The sequence below is a fragment of the Pleurodeles waltl genome, chromosome 4_2 (assembly GCF_031143425.1).
Source record: "Pleurodeles waltl isolate 20211129_DDA chromosome 4_2, aPleWal1.hap1.20221129, whole genome shotgun sequence".
NCBI lineage: Eukaryota > Metazoa > Chordata > Amphibia > Caudata > Salamandridae > Pleurodeles > Pleurodeles waltl.
Window position 1 is genome coordinate 833,972,030 of NC_090443.1, and position 21,496 is coordinate 833,993,525.

Sequence of the window (21,496 nt, forward strand, 5' to 3'; positions counted from 1 at the left end):
GGAGGGTACTGGCTCGGCTGCCAGAAGAAATGGCAAAGGGCAACCGGCGCACTGGGACGAGGCGCTGCTGTGGGGTCGTGTTCCTCCGGAAAGAGCGGTCCCCCGTAGTTACCTGGCGCAGTCTCTCCGGCCGCATTTCCGAATAGCTTGGTGCACTTCCTGACCGCTGGAGGGTTGAGTCGGTACCTTCGGCTTTCGCGGGGTTGATCGGGTTGGTTGAGGGTACGTGCCGGCCTCCAGAAGATCGGCAGAGAGCAACCGGCTCGCTTCGCTCAAAGGGATGAGCGGTCCTCCGTAGTCTCCTCGTCTTTTCCTTTGTCGGGTCCACAGCGCGGCATTGTCCAGGTCACAAACTGACCCCTCGGGACGAACACGCACCTTAAATGCTCCCCCCTTGACCCCTTGATTTGGTTTGTGGCGACGCCATTGGGGGGTTTGAACCTTTCACCCCGTTGCCACAGAAAACAAAAAGGGGGGAGGAGGGCGCGCCGCCACTAAGTTGGTGTGCACCTACTCCAAACCGGTTTGACTGGTCCCTTCCGGGCCAAGGCGGCCGTTACGGCGCCGGCCCTTTATGCCCCCTACGGTGCGGCCTTTGCACAAGCTAGATGTAAAAAGGGATTTTGCAGTAGCAAAAGCTTAAATTCACCAAATCAGGGCTTTTGCAATGTAGCATTACCTTTTGGTATGTACAAAACCGAAACTGCTATTTTGTAACATTTTACTGAATCGGAATTCGGGTTTACAAATGACCAAATCATAATGTGTGTTTAGAAGTATATACAGCAGGGGGCGTGTTTAGGGAACTCTTTTCAAATAATGATTTATAGTGGGATGCATTTTTATGAATTCAGAGTTGCAAAACATTAATATTTTACTGACCACATAAAGGTAGTGGTAACCTCTGTCTCTTTGTTGTTGTTGACAAAAACATTTTTAGGAGTAGGCAGTGGGTTCCAAGGACCACTGCCTAGTCTTAAAAAAAGCTTTGTAAACGTTTTAATTTTTTAATTTTTTAAAACTTATCTTGTTAAGGAAAACATGCTGCATTTATTTAAAAAAAGATTTTGATATATTTAAAAGCAGTCACACCATACCTGTGATTGGAGTGAACTGTAGTGAGCTGCATTTTGTGACCTTTCTCATTAACACGCATAAGGAAGCTTGAATTGCGACCTACTACAATTTTGTATATTGCAACCAAATCGAATACAACATAGGTTAGATTTGCTAAATGGTTGTGCACAATTGCAACCATTTTCAGCAAATGCAAATTGGTCGATCTGGCCCCTAAATCCCAAAGTCCCGTATATCAGTATAAAATTCACACAGTGCCACCAACGAGCATCAGGCCTGTTGTGATGCTTATGAAGCCAGTTTTTATACGTATATCCTCTCTGGTAGGACTGCTATCAATAGATATCCATCACGTATGAGTCCTTGCTATAGTTGACATACATTGGCCCAGTGGACACACCTGCTAATCACACTGTAAAGCACACCCCTTCCCAGACCATGATCCTTTGCCTCTCCACTGCAAGAAAGAGACCAGAGCACACCATTCTTCTCATCATTGAAGGATAAGGAAATTTCTTTTCACCACCCCCTTAACACCTTTGACATACTTTTGTCCATTTACTCCCTATATAACTGTTTTGTTAAATAAGTCCCTGTCACGCACTTTAATTTACAACCATATCATAGCCCCCCAATTTCTTTTTTCTGAAGATGAGTTGAGAGTCATGGTGGATGAAATCATAAAAGTAGAGCACAAGTCCAGCATTTTTATCTCAGTAGGAAAATGGGAATGTGGCAAAGAATAGTCGACAGGGGAATGCTGTAGGCACCACCCTGAGCATATTAGGAAGAGGTGGAACGACCTGAGGGAGAAGGCCTCCAGGAAGACTGGTGGCGATCCTCCCAGTGCCCCACTAAAACTCTTTCCATGGGAGGAGAAGGTCTTGGAAATCTTGCATCTGGAGGGCTTGACAGGAATAGCTGGGGGAGTGGAGTCTGGTTAGTTACAACACAAAAACTGTCACAAATCTTCAATGTCTGGTATGCTCACTTCTCACCTTTTCCACTGTGTTTGTTCATCTACTTTCCCAACATGCAATACCCAGATTTGCAGAGATGTTAGCTTGTCAATGTGGATTGTCGTACAGAACATCACATGTATCAGTCCCCATTACATGCCATATGTTGGAATGGGGGGTCTGTAGTGTTACAGTATCAAAAGATCATCCCAGGACCCATGGTATGTCAACATCTAAATATATGGTCCATCCTCACTGCAGTGTGGCAAGAGATATGTAAGTCTAAACATTTGTCAAGTGTTGGGAAGTACAGACAGTGACATGACTACAAGTACCAGGAGGCCCTGTTTCTGTACCTCAAACCAACAGGCATTTCTGCACTTGTCTAAATACACCTGTGTGCCATCTCTGAAATGATGTTCAATCTATATATTATATGTAGTGAACAATCTACATAGCATACTCAACTCAGAGACGTGTCTGTCTATCTAGCTTGCTCTTGTCCTGGTATTCCAAAATGAAAATGTTGAAGACAGAAATTACACCTTACCAAGTCTGTACATCAAGTATTCCTAAGGCATTAAGCTGCTTCATCAGATTGGTAGTGGCAGTTAACATATTGACTCAGCACTGTTCATATGATGGCTACAACTATGTATACAACAAAGTTGTGTGTTCACCGTATCTCACTCAAGGCCTTGGAATGGTCAAATATATGTCTCCTCTCCACTGTTTTGGTGTAACTGTTTCTAAAATGTCATGTTCATTCCTTCATCTAAAGTGCAGCTGATCAGCACATCTAATGAGCTGCTTGAGCCTAATAGTTTCTGCAAGCTTCACAAATGTCATATCAACAACTTCAATAGCATGGTAATATAGCACAATCATCAAACCTACCACTTAAGATTGTCCAAGGACTCTACTTACAAGGCACAACACCTTTGGATGTAGATTCCACATTTCAGCCAATAACAATCTAATCTATTTCTCAACTGGTCGAGCTGTCACAGCATTTCACCAGACATTGTCCACTGAACAGACTCCCAACCCACCTCTGGATGAAGCCCTCAGTGATGACAACACTCCTGGACATGTGGACGTGGATGACGGTCCTGGCCCACCTGGGCAGCCTGGTAAGACGGAAACAGTGAGTCTCAATGTGCCCACACCAACACCTCCCACCCCCATTGCTTGTACATCACAGACAGCAAAAATGCCCCCAACCTGTGTACCTAGCATAATTGCTACCATCTTGTGCCCTCAGTACTGGATCCTGAGTTTCAAATCAACAATCCTGACACTGAGAGTCCAGGACCTAGTTGTAGCATGCATCCTATGCCGAGTGCACAGGCTCGTAGGATTAGGGTCCAAGGAAGGGATGCTGTGGGAATTGGGGCCACTCACGACCAGGATACCATTAGCCAACTCTTGGGGGTCTAGCAGGAGCCCCAAAGCGTGGTGGGCCATGTGCTGACCAAACTCCAGGAAATCAAGCAGCTGCAGAGGGAAATGAACCAACATATGGAGGATCATCATTTTAAAATGGCCACCCTAACAGGGGTGCTAAGGGACATCCATCCTGAGCAGGGTTTTTCCCTCAACATCTACCCCTTCCTGTGGGCCAACTACATCAAGCCCAAGTGCATCTGTGGCAGACACAGGAAGGGAGGTCCTGCCATAGGACCAACCACCCTCAGACACCCCTGCCTCTGCAGCAGCTGAACACCCCCCCACCCCCGCAAGCGGGGATGTCCATGTAAATATCAAAGAGGTGCGGATGACAAGATACCCACCACTGCCAGCAAGAAACCTCATCATTAATGTTCCCCTTCGTATGTCACACATTCAACCTGTGGACTGATCCTGAACCCCATTCCATTTATGATGGGAGGAGTACTCTGGACTTTGGACTTCTGGTTGTGTGCCATCTGCTCTTATGATTTCATTCACCATGCCTGACACCTTCAGTTTTCACTCATGTTACTTTTTACCACATATTTATTTTTACTCTGAGCACTGTAATACATTCCCCAGTCCCAAACACATTGTCTGCTGTCTTAAATTTCACATTTAGCAATGCAGATGTGGAAGAACATGTGAACTATTTGTGGAAGCAGTACACCTTGTCCACATCAGGATTACAACCATTCCACACAAACACATACATGCATGTGTCTTGTCAAAGAAGAGATTTTATTATATTGTTCAGCTCATAGGCTGTCAATATGTTTGACACATAGCAAATCGTACCTGATTTAATCATATTGGGTAAATGATCAAATTTACAGGTACAACCCTCCAAACCATGGAAGGGGTATATCGGGCATTGTCTTGTAGAATAGGTAAACATGATATTGGTTATATCATCAGCTGGAGCCATATCGCCTATCTCACAAAAGTAATCCAACATCATATAATGCAAGACTCAGACAGTTAACAGTACAACAGTTTGTGATCACAGGGTCATAACAATCCAGTGTTTCTGCATCTAGTGGCATGAACCAAACAAGTGTCAGTGATGTGGCAAAGGCACTTTCCTCTACAATATTGAAACACATCAACAGCTACATATAGTTCATACAAAAAGAATGTTTAGCCAATGTGAAGAGAAACTAACATGGATTCGGCCTAGCACTGCATATTTTCTGACCACACAATGTCACACATGATGCATCAGGGCCACCATACAATCAGGAACAAGTTCAATGGAGTCCTAAGAGGAGGAAATCCACGCACAGGACGCTGTGCGGTAGAAAAGATCGACGCAACTCCGATCTGCGGCTGAAGAAACAACGCCCCGCCGGCTGCGCAGCTGAAAATCGACACTCACCAGAAACGCAACTAAAGAATCGATGCACGGAGCAGGAGAAACGACGCACAGCATCGCTGACGGAGGCTGGGAGATCGCAACCTGCGCTGCGTGGTTTTCGGATCATCGTGTGGCTGGATTTCTGACACAAGTACCGCTGGGCGTGTAAAAACAACGCAAGGCCTGCCCGGACCCGAGAGTGCTGACCGGATCAACGCATCGCTCTCCTGCAGAGAGAAGAAATGATGCGCCCCGAGCAGACAAAAGGAGAAACGATGCAAGATCTCGCTCGTGAGTGAAATTGACACATGGCAAGACCTTTTTGACGCACACTCGCCCATGCAGGGTTATTTTTGACGCACCCAGGGTACATTTTCACGCTAACAGTGTTAGTGTGTGTTTTAAACTATATAAAGACTCTTTTTGCTTTTTAATTGATAACTTGACTTGTGTATTGTGGATTTTTGTCATTTTGGTCTTGTTTTGTTTAGATAAAATGTTCTATTTTTCTAAACCTGTGTTGTGTCATTTTGTAGTGATTTCATTAAGTTACTGTGTGTGTTGGTACAAATACTTTACACACCTAGCATTCTGATGGTAAGCCTACTGCTCGTGCCAAGCTACCAATGGGGTAAGCAGGTGTTAGCTGAGGGTGATTCTCTTTTACCCTGACTAGAGTGAGGGTCCTTGCTTGAACAGGGGGTCAACCAAAGACCCACTTTCTAACAGGGTGCCATCAATGGCCACCACAACATGTGGGAGGCGACCAAATCCATAGAAGTCAACCTTCACATTGGCTAAATTGTCACTGTCACGTCTGGGGAACCTGATATAGCTATCAATGTGTTTCATCATTGCTGATAGGATGTCTTTTAAAACACCACTGATCATAGGTTGTGACATACCACCAGATATAGCCACTGTATATTGAAATGACCCTGTGGCCAGGAAGTGTTATACTGCCATGAGACTAACAATGGGTGGTATACATGTTGGATTATTACAGAACTGTTTAATATGTCATGTTGTTCTTCCATGTTCTGGAGGTCTGGAAATGCACAGTAGACTGGAGGTTGTCGCATCCTCCCTCTCCCAGGGTACTTATTTGTGGAATGAAATGAGTTGGAGCATTAGTAATTGTGTCCAGACCAACATATCTGATGAGTAAGACCATAGGCATGTTAAAAAACATTACTGACTGGAAATACATTACACCGGGCACCTCCAATGAGTAGCTTGTGTGCTACTGGGAAATCTCCAGCTACCTGTAAGTTGCTCTCCTGTGTGCAGCCAGCCCTAGTAAATTAGAAGCTTTTGCTTCACTGAATTAATATAAGAATACCAAAATTAAGAGTGTGTATTTGAGGTGAAAATGTGTTTATTTTCAGAACTCATGAGCTAATATTTGATGGGAAATTGCTGAATCTCCAAAATATATTTGAAGCTGAAATTTGAGCTATAAGTCATGTGGCATTCAGGAGAATATTTAGGAATGCCATTATTTTGCTATCAGAGGCATTGCAGCTATGGCTGTCATGTATTACCCCTGTAGAGACAGTCCATTTTGACAAAGCCTTGTTTACATTACTGCTAGCAACCATGCCTGATGCGCTGAGGTGATCACTGGTAGTAACCTTGCATATGATGGCCGTCATTAAAAAATGTCTGATGTGAACACTAATACAATACTAATAATATTAGTAGTTCTTGATGGTTTTCATTGAACCTAAGTAGCTCACATTGCAGAAAAGGTTGGAGACCCCTGCATTACACCCATTGCACATCAAAACTGTCTACTACTCCAGGCACAGGTATGACCCCAATGGTTGTCCAGACATGAGTTTACAACATATATGTGCAGATAACACACCTATCTGCTCCTTTTGTGCCCTATGATATACAAAATATGTTCCAGCGTTAAAAAAAAGTCACCTGTGGAGTACAGTGCACCACAGTTGTATGGCTTCTGTGAACAGCAACTCACTAAACTGGCGACTGCGTTGATGAATTTACATTCAAAGGAGCTTTACATCTGTGGAGATGTTAATACACATTAATAAATGTTCTGACACATTTAAGAGCCACCAAAACTGTAGTTTCAACTGCCAAAATGATGGATGCCTGACCTCGTTCATTGGACTTTATGAACCTCCTGCGCCGGTGGAATTCGACCGCATGGTGGGCGGTTCCAACCGTGGAACACACAGCCATAGGCTAACGTTGTTGACTGTGATGTTTGCGGCCCAATGGCTGTGCCCGTCGGAGGTGATGACTGCATACAATGTATACATTATACTGTGGTTTGGAAAACAACTCACTTACCTCCTTACACTGCTACCATCAACACCTTCACCACTTCAGCTGCAGTGAGCTGACTCTGGGAGCAATCATGCCAGGCCAAGCAGGTGAAAGGGCTCCTGCCTTTTCTCCAGAGGAGCTGAGGAAACTTGTCGAAGAGGTCCTTCCCCTGTATGGTCAGCTCAATGGCTCACAAGAGGAACAGGGAACTATCTCACATACATATTTGACTGTGTTCAAAACCATCCTTTCCTTCCTCGCAGGCTAAAATGTGCCTCTGAGTCCCAGTGAGTTATTTGGGTGCCTGTTGTCACAAATTGTGGTCCATACATAGGATATACAGGTTGTGGATTGTGGAGCCCTGTACTCTATTTCAAATGACCATTGTGTTGTGCAATGTGTGATAAGCCCTAGATCCTCCTTGTGTTGCATTCATATATCTTTGCAAGTAAACTTTACAGGCCAAACAATGATATATATGATGATCTGATGATGATAAATAACACAATAAATGTATTTGATTACAGCATGAACTGTGTATGTATACTGTTTGAGTCTGTTGAGGATGTTGTTAGCAATGAGTAAAGTCCCACAGATCACTCATGCCAGATCAGGCCTTGGCAAACTGTGGTATGAGACCAATGTGAAACTCACTGAGACCTTCAGAGTGCCACACAACCCTGAACTCACATATAGGATAGCTGCATGATACACTGTCTTACATGGAAGTGATGTAAATGTGCTGTTCATGTAGGTTCTGTGTGCTCAGCCTACAGACAAAAAGGCCTGTCAGAGCATTTTCACTGTATGGAATATAGCCCAGGCTGGTGCACAGTAGCCAAGGCTATTCAACTGAGGCACTGGACCCATTCCCTGTAGACCTCCTGATCCCTGGATGTTGTCAAAATGAGTCTTCAGAAGCAGGATTTGGCCTGAATGTTTTTACAATCAATACATGGAGAGTGAGCTAACCTCCTGACTTGGTACTTATTTCCATTGACACTCGTTGTCAATGTGTGTCATTGCCTAATGAAACACCCCTTACACCCACACACCTGTTGTCACCTTTCCAGAAGTCATGTTTGAACAGTACAGGCCTATAGCAAAAGGGACAAACTCACAGTGCAGATAGTTGGTTAATGCAGGGGAGAGCATGATATGTGAATCACTAGCTTTGTTACATGCAACCAATCAGACCAAACATACTTTGGTACATTGAATGTCTTCTTTATAGGGGTGCCACACAAACCCACTCAGAAGTGGTATGAGATTCCATTATGTAAACCACATGTCCACACATCCACAGAGAAGAAGCTTTCAGTGACACCCATGCCAGCCCTTTTGCTGTCTCCTAAGTCTTACATTGTGGTCTGTACCATGGTAGTTGCCTGTATGGACCGAGTTAATGTGCTTGGTTGTAAAGGTGTATGTACAGTCATGCACAAGTAGTTTATCCATCAGAAGGTCACAATGGTGTGTTGAGTTTCTAACTGGCTCACATCAAAGTACATGTTTGTACTGCAGGAGGCCTACCCCAAGCTTGATAAGCTTTTGAGAGGAGCACAGCAGCTACAAGGGGTGGGTCCTAGGCAGATTCATACAGGTTACATTTTCAGGTTGATGTTTTAGAGGCAGCCATCTCCCCATGAATATTGGATATGCCCAATGTGCGATACACAAGATGAGATATTGTTTGTGTAGGCATGGTAGTTGGTCCATGGTGATATGCCTTGCCTCTTGTCCTAGTGACCAAGGACACAACAGAGTACAGTTCACTACCAATACACTCCATTGGACAGACACATGGCCGAGTGCATCTCATGTTGTTTCATGTTGTGCGTGTCATTTGTACCCAACAGTCCACTTGGCTTCAGTGTGTCAGCCCCAACATCAAACAACATGAGGTAATAGATCACTGTACTCAGCCATGTGTCTACTGAAGAGAGTATATTGGCATCTGTACCCAACAGGCCACTTATCTTCAGTGTGCCAAGAGTGCTGGAGGCTCAATACTGTCTCCTGTGTGGTGGTAGCCATCATATATGTGAGATAGCATGCATTATCCTTTGTGTGCAGTCACTGAGCAATATGTTCCCCTCATAAGTAGGGAATATACAGTTAAATGATTTGGGTAACATCACTGTTGGCATCAGTATTTGTGCCAACATGTTAGAGGGTGTACCTTGCACATTTGTAGTATCACTTCCACTGCTGTTTCATACATGACCTACCTGTCTTCATGGGGTGATGTCTGATTCCATCACATTTGTGTGCATGCCAAAATCTCTTGGAAAATAGTTTTACATGATGGGTATTCAGTTAATGTGGTACCACGGACAGGAGTGTGTCAACATTGTTCACCCATATCCTAACTCATTACTCCAAGTCATTTATCATGAACAATTGCAGAGGCAATAAAGGACATGACAGGTTGACCTACAATACGTACTCATAGTGTGCATTTCCATGCCATTTATGCTGAATCATTTGGCTAAGTGCTATGCACATGTCCTTTGTTGAAGGTTCATTACCTGACTGTTGACATGCATCAGGGTGTGGCATTGAGAAATGTTGGAATCATATGTGAGTGTGTACTGTGCAAGATGTGTTATCTAGCAAAGCAACATAATAAAAGCTTCCATTACACTATTTAGACAATGCACATATTGTGAAGTTACCATTGGTGAGTTTTTACAGTGTGACATGGGTGTTTCCATGTTCTTCTTTGGGCTACTATACTTCCTACTGCAACATGGCTGGATTATGTGCCTATCATTTCACCATGATGTGGTATTGTCTATATAAACATTTGCTGATTGCAGGACCTTGTGTGGAATCTGTGAGAATGTCATTGGCATTGCCATTATATTTGATGCCAACAGGTTAGTGAGGGGTGCTACAAGTGCCAAATCATTCAAGGTGACAGGGTTTCCTATTTGATCCATGGGTATTGTGATTGGACAACTTCACTCTTGCAAGTTAAGTTGTCTGTGATTCTGATTTTCCTTTGTGCATATGTTTACAGTTCATGTAACACGCATGCATGTGGTGTTGCAAATTTTTGAGGCACTTTGGAGGACCTTGTGGATGGGAGCTACTGTACCTCATCGTAATGCTTTGTAATCAAAGTTATTGTTCAAGTGTGTTCAGACACATGGACTGACCCTATTTGTCATTTCAGCATCATAACAGGCAAGCGAAGGAGACAGGGCTGACGTCAGTGGGGAAGCAGTTGGCCATGGTTCTTCTGGTCACAAAAGATTCAGATATTGAGGGGCCCAGAGAGTGAGGAGAGTGCCACGGGGAGACCGGCTCCACATCATTTTCTTCGGAGTCAACCTCGAGTGGACACTCCCTAGTGGTGGCAGAACACTCAGGACCTACACCTGCTCCATCCTTGTCTGACACCCCCAGTTCCATCTCCACCCTCCCTGTTGCTCCCCACCAAGTTCGCCGGGCCTGCTACCCCAAGAGAATAGCCATCTCCTTTGCACCAGTCACCTCAGCCCCTGCCTCTGCTATACCTGCTGCCCCTGAGTGAGAAGCCAATTGACCCCCTGAGGAGCATCTCTGTGGGTCAGACTGCCATTTTGAATGCCATCCAGGTGCAGGGCACCCAGCTCCAACAGATTGTTGCATACCTGGAAGGCATTCACAGTGCTGTGTCTGCCCTACAGAGATCTTTTCAGGTTCTTGCCTCCTCCCGACACAATCCTCCCCCCACCACCTTCCTCTTCGCCATCCAATTTCCCTATTCCCATACCTGTGTAAAGCACACTCACATATACACCACAAGCAGCACACATAAACTCAAACACCACAAGACACACAAGCACTCAACAGTCACTCACCCCACTCACAACCACATCCACCATTCCCTCAGACACCACCCCACCACCCACAGACACAGCCACCACACCCACCAAACCCCCAGACACCACCCCACCACCCACAGCCACCATACACCCAAACACCACCCAACACCCAAAGACACAGACACCACTCACACCATACCTCAACACCACCCCCACTCACACAGACACATCCACCACTCCCACCTTACCCATCACATCCACATCACAGCCCACCAAGAGACGTAAATGCCCACACACACACATGCAACAGACACCAAAAAAACACAAACATACTTCAGACACACACATACATACCAGCACCAACAATACCCAAATCCACTGCTGACACAAGCACTTCCTCAACCTCCCAACCCCTAATCCCGCCTCCTATACACACTCCTCATTTTCACAAAGAAAGTTTAAAATTTTTCCTTGTTCTTACCCGTGTGAAACATCCCCTCCCAAAGCAAAAAGGACCTTGCCCACACCCCAACCCATCCTTTCCACGTCTAAGTTCTCCCCTGTTGCACCTGTGCCCCTCGGACCTAGCCGTACCCCACCCAAACCAAAAAAGAATCTGACCCCTCAAAAAGTGAAGCCCATCACTTTCAAGACCACAGCCACCCATCCAAAACCCGACCCCACCCCACCCCACCCAAGGGTGATCATTGAGGTGCTTGGAATGCCCACTAGATGCCCCTTTCTGTGGAGGTTACTGTAACAGTGATTCGTGAGGCAATTTGTGGAGCACAGCAGTGTGCTCAGCACACTTTTCACAAAGGACTGACAATTGGCCTTTACTCCATATTTGGAGTGTTGTAAATAAAGTTCAGTTGTTTGCTTTGCTACACATTGGTCCATTACTTTTCTATCTTTTAGATATTCATGAATAAATTGTGATGTATGATTGCAGTTTTGTATGTTTCACCCTGACTGATGAGCCATTTGATGTGGGTGGTAAAATCTGACTTTGGAACCAGTGCTGGAGTCACCCAGGACAAGGGTAAATGTTTAATGGATGGATGTTTGGGACATAATCCATTTTGTTTGGCATTGCATTGGGTGTTCATATCATATGGTAATTATTTATGTTTGGCTTGGCCAATGTCAACATCTATTGGGTTACATTTATCCCCCTGATGTAGACTGGGCATTTGTTTAATGTGTGCAAGCTAGAGGTTTGTTTGTCCACACATGGAGAGTGCTCAAATGTGCTATCATCCTAAACATTTGAATAGGCATGTGTCCATTATAATGTGTGTACCTTAGACCTACTTTATCTAAATGTGTGACCCATGCTGTTACTGGTGTATTTCCTTTCTCGGCTTGTACTTAGACATTTGCCATATGGGCATGACACTTAGTTATACTATTGGTTGTCCCTGATATTCATCGGGCCACAGTCCCTGTGCAAATGGTGTTTTGGAGGCATGTGCAAAGAGAAATGTGACGCAGGGCAGCAGCCTTCCTGGGGTCCCCTGATGCCACCATACCTATTCTGCAGGGATTGTTTATATTGTGTGCTTTGTGACCTTTTTAACAAATTTTTGTTCCGTTTGAGCTCGAAACACTCTTTTGTTAAAATCAGCGAACTATGCTGAAGATGTTTGTTAGAACTGATATCCTTGGTGTGGTCTGCCCACAAACATTTTGCTCTCACTGTTTTGCTGAATTTGTTTCTGTTGCTTTTAAGACTTTGTGCACTTTAGCACAGCTAAAGTGCTTGTGCTCTCTCCCTGAAACATAGTCAAATTTGCATATACCTAACTGACACATTTATTTTATTTATTTGTAAGTCCCTAGTAGATGTTACTACATGTTCCCATGATGTTAAATTAAATGCTACTTGTGAACCTGCAGAACCAATTGTGACACTCACTAATGTAATTTTTTTAAAACATGGTTCAAGCCTGCCACTGCAGCCTGTAGTGCAGTTGCAAAGTGCCATTTCGACCTGACAAAATAGACTTTTTCCCAAGCCTATACCTTGATTTTTAATATTCATAAATCACCCCTAAAATAGGCCCAAAAGGCTTATTGGCCGGGGGGAATGTATTTAGAATTTAGGATGTGTGTGTTTACATTTTACATGTTCTGTTACTGAAAAACTCCTAAAGTTGCTTTTCAAGTTGTAAGGCATGGTAAGGTGTATCTCTCTCATTGGCTAACATGACATTACTAACTTTGAATTAGGAGCAGATTGATATATGCTGTTTACACTCACATGTACCCAGGCCTCCTCTCTCTGTGAGACTTAGAAGGTAACTTTTCAGCTGGTCTAACTTGGTCCCTGTAACTGACTCTGTTAGAAATGGGGTCCCTTGTTGGCAGTTGGTTTGTACCCTTTCAAAGTAGGGACCCTCACTTTAGTCAGGATAAAGGAAATACCCGCTCAGATAACCCCTGCTCACCCCCTTGGTAGCTTGGCACGAGCAGTCAGGTTTATCTCAGAGCAATGTATAAAGCATTTGCACACAACACACAGTAATAAGTGAAAACACTACAAAAGGACACCACACCAGTTTTGGACAAATAGCAAATATTTATCTGTATAAAGCAAGACCAAATATGATAAAAATCCAACATACAATAATAAAGATTTGAATTTCGCAAGAATTAACAAACACAGTTCATTGAAGTCGATAGCTCCGTCTGGGGCTATCACGGCATCATGAGTAACAAATCCAACAGTTCAGGCTGACCGCGGCATAGCGGGCCAGCTACGGTGTTGGGAAGACCCACAAAGAGTACCATTGGAATTGCAGGGCATTGTGATCCTCAAAATGAGATCCAGAGAATGGCATCGCTGGCATCGCGTGTCAGTTCCAGAGGTCAGTGCGGGGGTCATCAGGCCCTTGAAGTCACACACATTGCAGATCGAAATCCGGGCTGATGAAGTCAGGAGTGCTGGCGTGGATGGCGTCAAGGCTGCGGTGCACAGTGGAACAATGCGACATGCGGTGCCCACAGGTCATGGTGCAGGCAGCGGCGGTGTCGTTGCTGAACCGCTGTCATCGGTAGGCCCAAGTCGGCGGTGCGGCGCAGGATGGTGCTTTGTGTACCTCACAAGCAGTGTCCACAGGCCACGGTGCAGGCAGCGGCACCAGTGTCAGCAGGAGCGTCATCATTGGGGATGACCAGGCTGCGGTGTGAGTAAGGCGATGACAAGAGTGTGGGGCCCACAGGTCACGGTGCAAGCAGCGGCTCGGTGGCAGCATCAGATGGTGGCAGCGGTGAGACCAGGTTTGCAGTACAAAACGGGGCAATGCGACTCCGTGCAGCGTCGGCAGGTCACGATGAAGGCCAGCAGTGTCATTGGCGGCGGCGCAGTGGTTTTTATTTTTGAACAGCATAAAACACACAGCTCCCAGTGCTGTAGGCAGATGAAACTGAAGTCTTTGATATCCCTGAGACTTCCAACAGGAGGCAAGCTCCACTCCAAGCCCTTGGAGAACTTTCTCAAGCAGGATACACAGCACAGTTCACCCTTTGCTCTCTTTTAAGGCGGAAGCAGCAACTGCAGTCCAACCCAGCAAAGCAACACAGCAAAGGGGCAGTACTCCTCCTCCAGCTCTTCTCCTTGGCAGAGGTTCCTCTTGATTCCAGAACAATTCTAAAAGTCTTGGGTCCACTACTTATACCCCTTTCTGCATTTGAAGTTTCCAAACTTCAAATGAACGTCTCTGCTGCTGACAAGATCCTGTCTTGACCAGTCCAGGCCCCAGACACACACCAGGGGTTGGAGACTGCATTGTGTGGGGGCAGGCACAGTCCTTTCAGGTGTACGTGACCACTCCTCCCTCCACTCTAGCTCAGATGGCTCATCAGGATATGCAGGCTACACCCCAGCTCCCTTTGTGCCACTGTCTAGAGGGAATTCACAACAGCCCAACTATCAGTCTGACGCAGACAGGAAATACACAAGCAGGCAAAGGCACAGAATGGTTTAAGCAAGAAACGTACCACTTTCTAAAAGTGGCATGTTCAAACTAACAATCTAAAAACCAACTTCACTAAAAGATGTATTTTTAATTTGTGAGTTCAGAGACCCCAAACTACCTATTTCTATCTGCTATCAAATGGAAATGGCACTTTAAGCTCATTTAAAGGCAGACCCCATGCTAGCCTATGAGAGAGATAGGCCTTGCAACAGTGAAGACCGAATTTGGCAGTATTTCACTGTTAGGACATGTAAAACACACCAGTACATGTCCTACCTTCTAAACACACTGCACCCTGCCCATGGGGCTACCTAGGGCCTACCTTAGGGTGTCTTACATGTACTAAAAGAAAAGGTTTAGGCCTGACAAGTGGCTGCACTTGCCAGGTCGAATTGGCAGTTTAAAACTGCATACACAGACACTGAGGTGGCAGGTCTGATACATGTTCACAGGGCTACTCATGTGGGTGGTACAATCAGTGCTGCAGGCCCACTAGTAGCATTTGATTTAGAGGCTCTGGGCACCCCTGGTGAACTTTACTGGGGACTTACCAGTAAATCAAATATGCCAATTATGGATAGCCTAATCACCACTACAATTTACATGGGGAGCACTTGCACTTTAGCACTGATTAGCAGTGGTAAAGTGCGCAGAGACAATAAACCAGCAAAACAGAGTCCAGCATGCCATAAAAACAGGAGGTCAGAAGGCAAAAAGACAAGGGAGACACCCCAAAAAGCTGCCAGGTTCAACAGAACTACACTCTATAGCTGCTGTCCTGAGCTGGTACCTTACCCCAGGTTTAGCATGAACAGATGACCACAAATGAGGCTTTGTGGTTTTAGGCATTATTTTCACTAAAAGAAAAAAAGAAATGGAGTATTTCCAGTTCTACTGACTAGATTTTTGTTGTAATTTAATTTTTTTAAATCTAGTTTATTTTTGTAAACCAGTTTGGTATTTTTGTTTTCACTTTATTACTGTTTGTGTGTTACATAAATAATTTACACATTTCCTCTGAGTAAAGCCTGACTACTTTTGGTCAAGCTACCAGGGTGTTAAGCACAGGTTAATTTAGCGACCTTTGTGGTTCACCCTGACACAGATTGTAGTTGTTGCCTGAGCATGGCTTCCATCACTCTTAACCAATAAACCAATTTCTTACAATGATAGATTATGTGACAAGTGAGGCAAATCGATAAATATGTGGATATCACAGTAGCCACAGAATCACATCATTCCATTGGTCCTGAATATGCTGTTCAAGGTGCCACTGTCCAGAAGCATCCCGTGGCAGACATTGATATTTTGACGTGTCTCCATGGGCAGTGACATAAGATAAGCCCCCACAGCCTCCTTGGTGTGGGGTGGTCCCTGAGCTCCAGGGTGCCCCCTCAACAAAAGGAGTAAGTGGTGGTGGTCGGGTGGAATGGGTTAGGGAGGGGTGATCCCTCCATATTCTTTAGCAGGGGGAAGCTCAAGTTTCATTATGCCACTGTCCATTGGTGAACATACCATACTTCATACAGAATCAAATGCATTAGAGTCATCAGATTCAAAGTTCCACAATTAGCGTGAAGTGACCGTTTAGAGAGTACAAAACAACACCCTGGTTTCATGCAACTTGAGAACAGAACATCCAAAATGTATTTTATTGAATTAAACAATAATGTAGCAAAACCATTTTTCTGCATTTCCTCTCTCAAAAAGCCTGTGCTACACCTTTCAACACTATGGATCTGGCATACCCCTAATTGGCATATTTGACTTTCCTATAAGTCCCTAGTACAAAAGCTTACCTAGGGCCTGTAATTTAACTGTCACAGTTGGCTGCAGGTTCCACCGTGCAACTCACTACAGTGACACTGCAAGCATGACTGTAGGCTTAGGTATAAAACTATAATTTCAGCTTGCCAAAAAAACAATTTTCACCAAGTCTAAATCTTCCTTTTAAATATTAGTTAGCCACCCCTAAGTGGGCCTTACTGCTAGGGGGGGATAGAATGTTTCTTTCCACCTGCGGAATTGGTGGACGTTTGGTCACTCTGAGTTACTCTTTAATATGGAGTTCTGGCCAAATTCCACCAATTGCCACATGGCAGAATGTTTCTCACACAAGGCACCAGAAAACATGAGCTAGTGAGTGAGATTTGTTGTCCCTTAGTGTGATTTTCTAATGCAGGCATGAACGAGCAGTCGCAGTCAGAGCGCTGCAGCTTGAGTGGATTTTCTTCTCAAGGCAAGCGGTAGCGAAATCAACTAGAATGGCCATGCGCTCTTGTGAAATGAATGGTGCAATTTATGTTGTTTCTTCAGCACTGCTTGCGCTACTCACACTAAATTGTAGTTTGTGCAATGTGAGCTGCATATTTTCTACCTGTTGGCAGAACCCCACTGAATCTCAGAGTTTTTTTGTACTGCTGTGGATTTCCAAAGAGTGAAACTGTGAGTTCCGTCCACCCCTGCTTACTGCCAAGAAGGCAGGGTGCATAGTATTTAGAAGTAGGGCATGTAAAAGTGTAATGCTAAAAATGTTCTTACAGTGAAAAGGCTCCAAAAGCTATTTTCACTGTAGAAGAGATGGCTATTTCATAGTCAAGCACTGGGATACAATATTAAATGTAATACTGTTTTCTTCGGCTGAGAAACACTTTCAAATGTAATTCTTGGACTGTTTGCAATATGTATTGCAAGCCCATTTCACTAGTTATGTCGGATTAGTAATACATATTTTGGAAACAATACAATACAATAAATTTACGTTTTCCCTGCCTAAAGTCTATAGATGCCCATTTGCATGAGCTCCAACTGTCACCCAGACGCCAAATAGTCTCCTAATGAGGTGTGGACGTATTTACAAAGCTAGGGCAGTTTGGAGGTGTTCTATTCCTCTGGCAGGATGACCATCTGGATTGTGCCCAGGAACTTGATTAACTTCAAAGATGCCAACCCTATCACAGGAAAATGTTAGCAGATTCCTTTGCAAGGCCCTCCTTTGTTCCCTTAGTCAGGCAGGCACCAATCCCAGTAAGAGAGGAGCTGCTATCAGAATTAATTTAGAGTTACCACAGGTGGGGGGAATCCCTGGCCACACCTCCAGGGTGGGTACCCGGGCTCTGCACAAGTGAAGAAGGGTTTCATCATTTTGTATTTAGCAGAGAAGGGACTGTGGGATTGTTTGTAGTAAGACACACAGGAAGTGCTGCAAAAGAGGATAGGGTTGGCCCTGGGAACTTTCACCCTATTTGTTAGAGAGGGGCTAGGAGTCGCCCCCACCCATAGGCTTATGCAAGGCACAAATGTTGCACCCACAGTTCCCTCCTTAGAACACTTTCTGGACCAGTGGAAGATCAGAAGAGGACTGGACCTGCTGTTTGTAACCTGAAAAGAGTCCAGAAGATTGCACCTGCACTCCCTCTTATACCCAGGACAAAGAAGTACATTTCAATTGTCATAATGCTGACATCCTGTATAAGCTCCAGGGACACTACAACCTACCAGAGGTCTTTTTCAGCCAACTGTCCACCTCAACATTTTCAACTGGACCTGTCCTGGAGCATGCTGCAGGCCTCTGCTGGAATTAGTCCTGAATCACATGTCCTGTCCCAAATGACTTAGACTATTGGCTGGTGTCAAAGTGTACTCCTCATAACATTTCCCGAGAACTGGGACTAAGAAACAAAGACATCCGGAGGACTCGGACCAACTTGCCAAGCTGATCCCTTCAAAGGTGCATTGCTGCTGGGCAACAGAATCAGGTTGCATCCTCTCAGAGCTTCTATACAGCTAAAAATCTGTTTCTCAAAAACAGCTGAACGGATGTACAGCAAATCACAAAAACATGCTGTGTCAGTAGTTCTAACTTTTTTCAAAATTTGGTATAATTTTGTTTAGCCAGTATTCTGTATCAAAGAAATGTATGTATTCTATGGCAATTTACAAAGGAAAGCAACATTGTTTCTGTAACCTGGCCATAACTTAATTCAGTGCAAAGGCGCTGCATCGCCTTAATTTAATTAATCCTGCTGTCAAAGGATTGGATGTGGCTGCCCGGCCTCACAACCCTTCAACTCTCTCAGCTTTTTGTCTGTATCTTCATTTTCCATAGTTCGAAATGGTGCCTGAGAACAGCGTGAGATCCATTCCATGACTTATTTGAGTGAAAGGGGAAGGAGAGGTGTTAGCGTTGCAGTCCCTGGCCTGAATTCTAGTGAAATCCTCACAAAAGTTGTCTGACACCATGATAAGGCAAGGTCTGGTATCTCAACCTTCGTGCAGATTCATGTATTGATTTGATGTTTTGTAAATTTTGCTCTTACATTTAATTTTCTAAAAGGCATACGTTTAGAATGTATAACATCAAGTAGTTTATTTCATAGGAAATCTCAAATTTGCATCCTGAATAATTTTTGCTTCAAACTAAAGCCATCTCTTGTCAGTCATACTGAGAGAGGAGATTGAGTTGCTTGGAGCACAGAGAATCACCCACCTCTCGGCAAAGACAGAGAGCAATAATGCCCTTTGTACACACAAATGTGTGCTAATTTGTCAATGGTTTACCTCTCTAATTCCCTATTACGCATTTTTAGTTAACAACAATCCCAAATGTAGTCAGGCCTTCTTCATCCCCGGATTCTGAAAGAATGATTTTGAAGATATTATGCTTTTGTTTTGCCAGTGGCATTTTCGTATTCGAGGATTACCATCTTCTACAGCTGCGTTGTACAGCTATGGGCACCACCTTAGCACACAGGAACGCAGATAACCCCACATGTCTGTGGGATGTGTACATTCTGTGAATATGGTCTAATAAAAAGTTTATGAAGCATGTGGACCTGTGGCTATGTTTCATGGATGTTTTACTTCGCATCTGAAGGGGCAGAGAGAGCCTGACTAGGAAATCTGATAAAACACCCGATTCATTAACCAAATTCTGAACCTTAGAGGCACTATGAGACTTAGGGGCATATTTACAAGCCCCTAGCCCCACCACCAAGGTGGTGTTAAGGAGGCTTTTCTCCCATGCTGTATTTACAAAGTGGTGCAATGCTTGCAGTTCACCACTTTGTAAACTCTTGCGCCACATTATGGGGGTGATTCTAACCCTGGCGGTCGGTGATAAAGCGGCGGCCAACCCGCCAACAGGCCGGCGGTCCAAAAAATGGAATTCTGACCCTGGCGGGAACCGCCAACACAGCCCGCCACATTACCACTCCGACCGCCACGGCGGTACAAACAAACAGCGCGGCGGTCACCGCCAACAGACAGGCGGCAGACAATGTACCGCCCACACTATTATGAGAGGCCAATCCGCCACCTTTTCCGGGGCGGGAGCACCGCCGATAAAAACACGGCTGAAACAGACTACGAACGGGAAAACGCTCACCTCTACGCACTCCACGAGGAAGGAGGACAGCATGGAACCCGAATTAAACATCCTACCTGCTCTCGTCTACCTGCTCATCTACCACGAGTACGAACGCCGGCGCAGACGACAACGGTGAGTACTGCACCTACGACACACGGGAGGGGGGAGGAGGAAAGCTTACGGCACACACATATGCGACCCCCACCCCCCCAAACTATGTACACACCAATGCAGAGCAACAAGTCACAGTGACACCACCCAAACCCCCCAGAAAAATGCAAAGACATAATTAAATTGTGAATAAAAATTTATGTACAAAATAGGCTCTGAAAAGTAATGGTCAACTAGCCAAATAATCAATATCAAAATAATTCCATATACAGTGCAATGGATAACCGGGGCAATTAGTCCTGCACATCAAAAGAAAATCGAAGTGTCCGTGGGCCAAAGTGTAACAACACAAGGGCAAAGCCCACACAGGAGACCTGAGTCCTCTGGAGAGAACACTGCAGGGGCATCTGATGAAAAAACTACAGGCACCTCAGGGGGAAGGGAAGGGGGGGGCACCACAGCCACATGAGTCCACGACGCCAGATCCACGAAGGGGCCACCATGCCTACTGTGCCATCCTGGGGAGTGCAAAGCCACAGTCTCTCAAGTCTCTACAGTTGGTGGCTTGCCCACTGTTCCATCCTGGGGAGTGCAAAGCCACAGTCCATCAGGTGGATTACAGTCTCCACTGGTCAAGGAGGAGGCATGGTGGGCACAGTGAACCGTTAACAGTGCATGCAGGAAGGGCCCAGCAGAGCGGTGCTTGAGACGGCGGGGCCCAGCGGAGCGGTGCTTGACAGGAAGGGCCCAGCGGAGCGGTGCATGAGACGGCGGGGCCCAGCGGAGCGGTGCTTGACAGGAAGGGCCCAGCGGAGCGGTGCTTGAGACGGCGGGGCCCAGCGGAGCGGTGCCTGAGACGGCGGGGCCCAGCGGAGCGGTGCTTGACAGGAAGGGCCCAGCGGAGCGGTGCTTGACAGGAAGGGCCCAGCGGAGCGGTGCTTGACAGGAAGGGCCCAGCGGAGCGGTGCATGAGACGGCGGGGCCCAGCGGAGCGGTGCTTGACAGGAAGGGCCAAGCGGAGCGGTGCTTGAGACGGCGGGGCCCAGCGGAGCGGTGCATGAGACGGCGGGGCCCAGCGG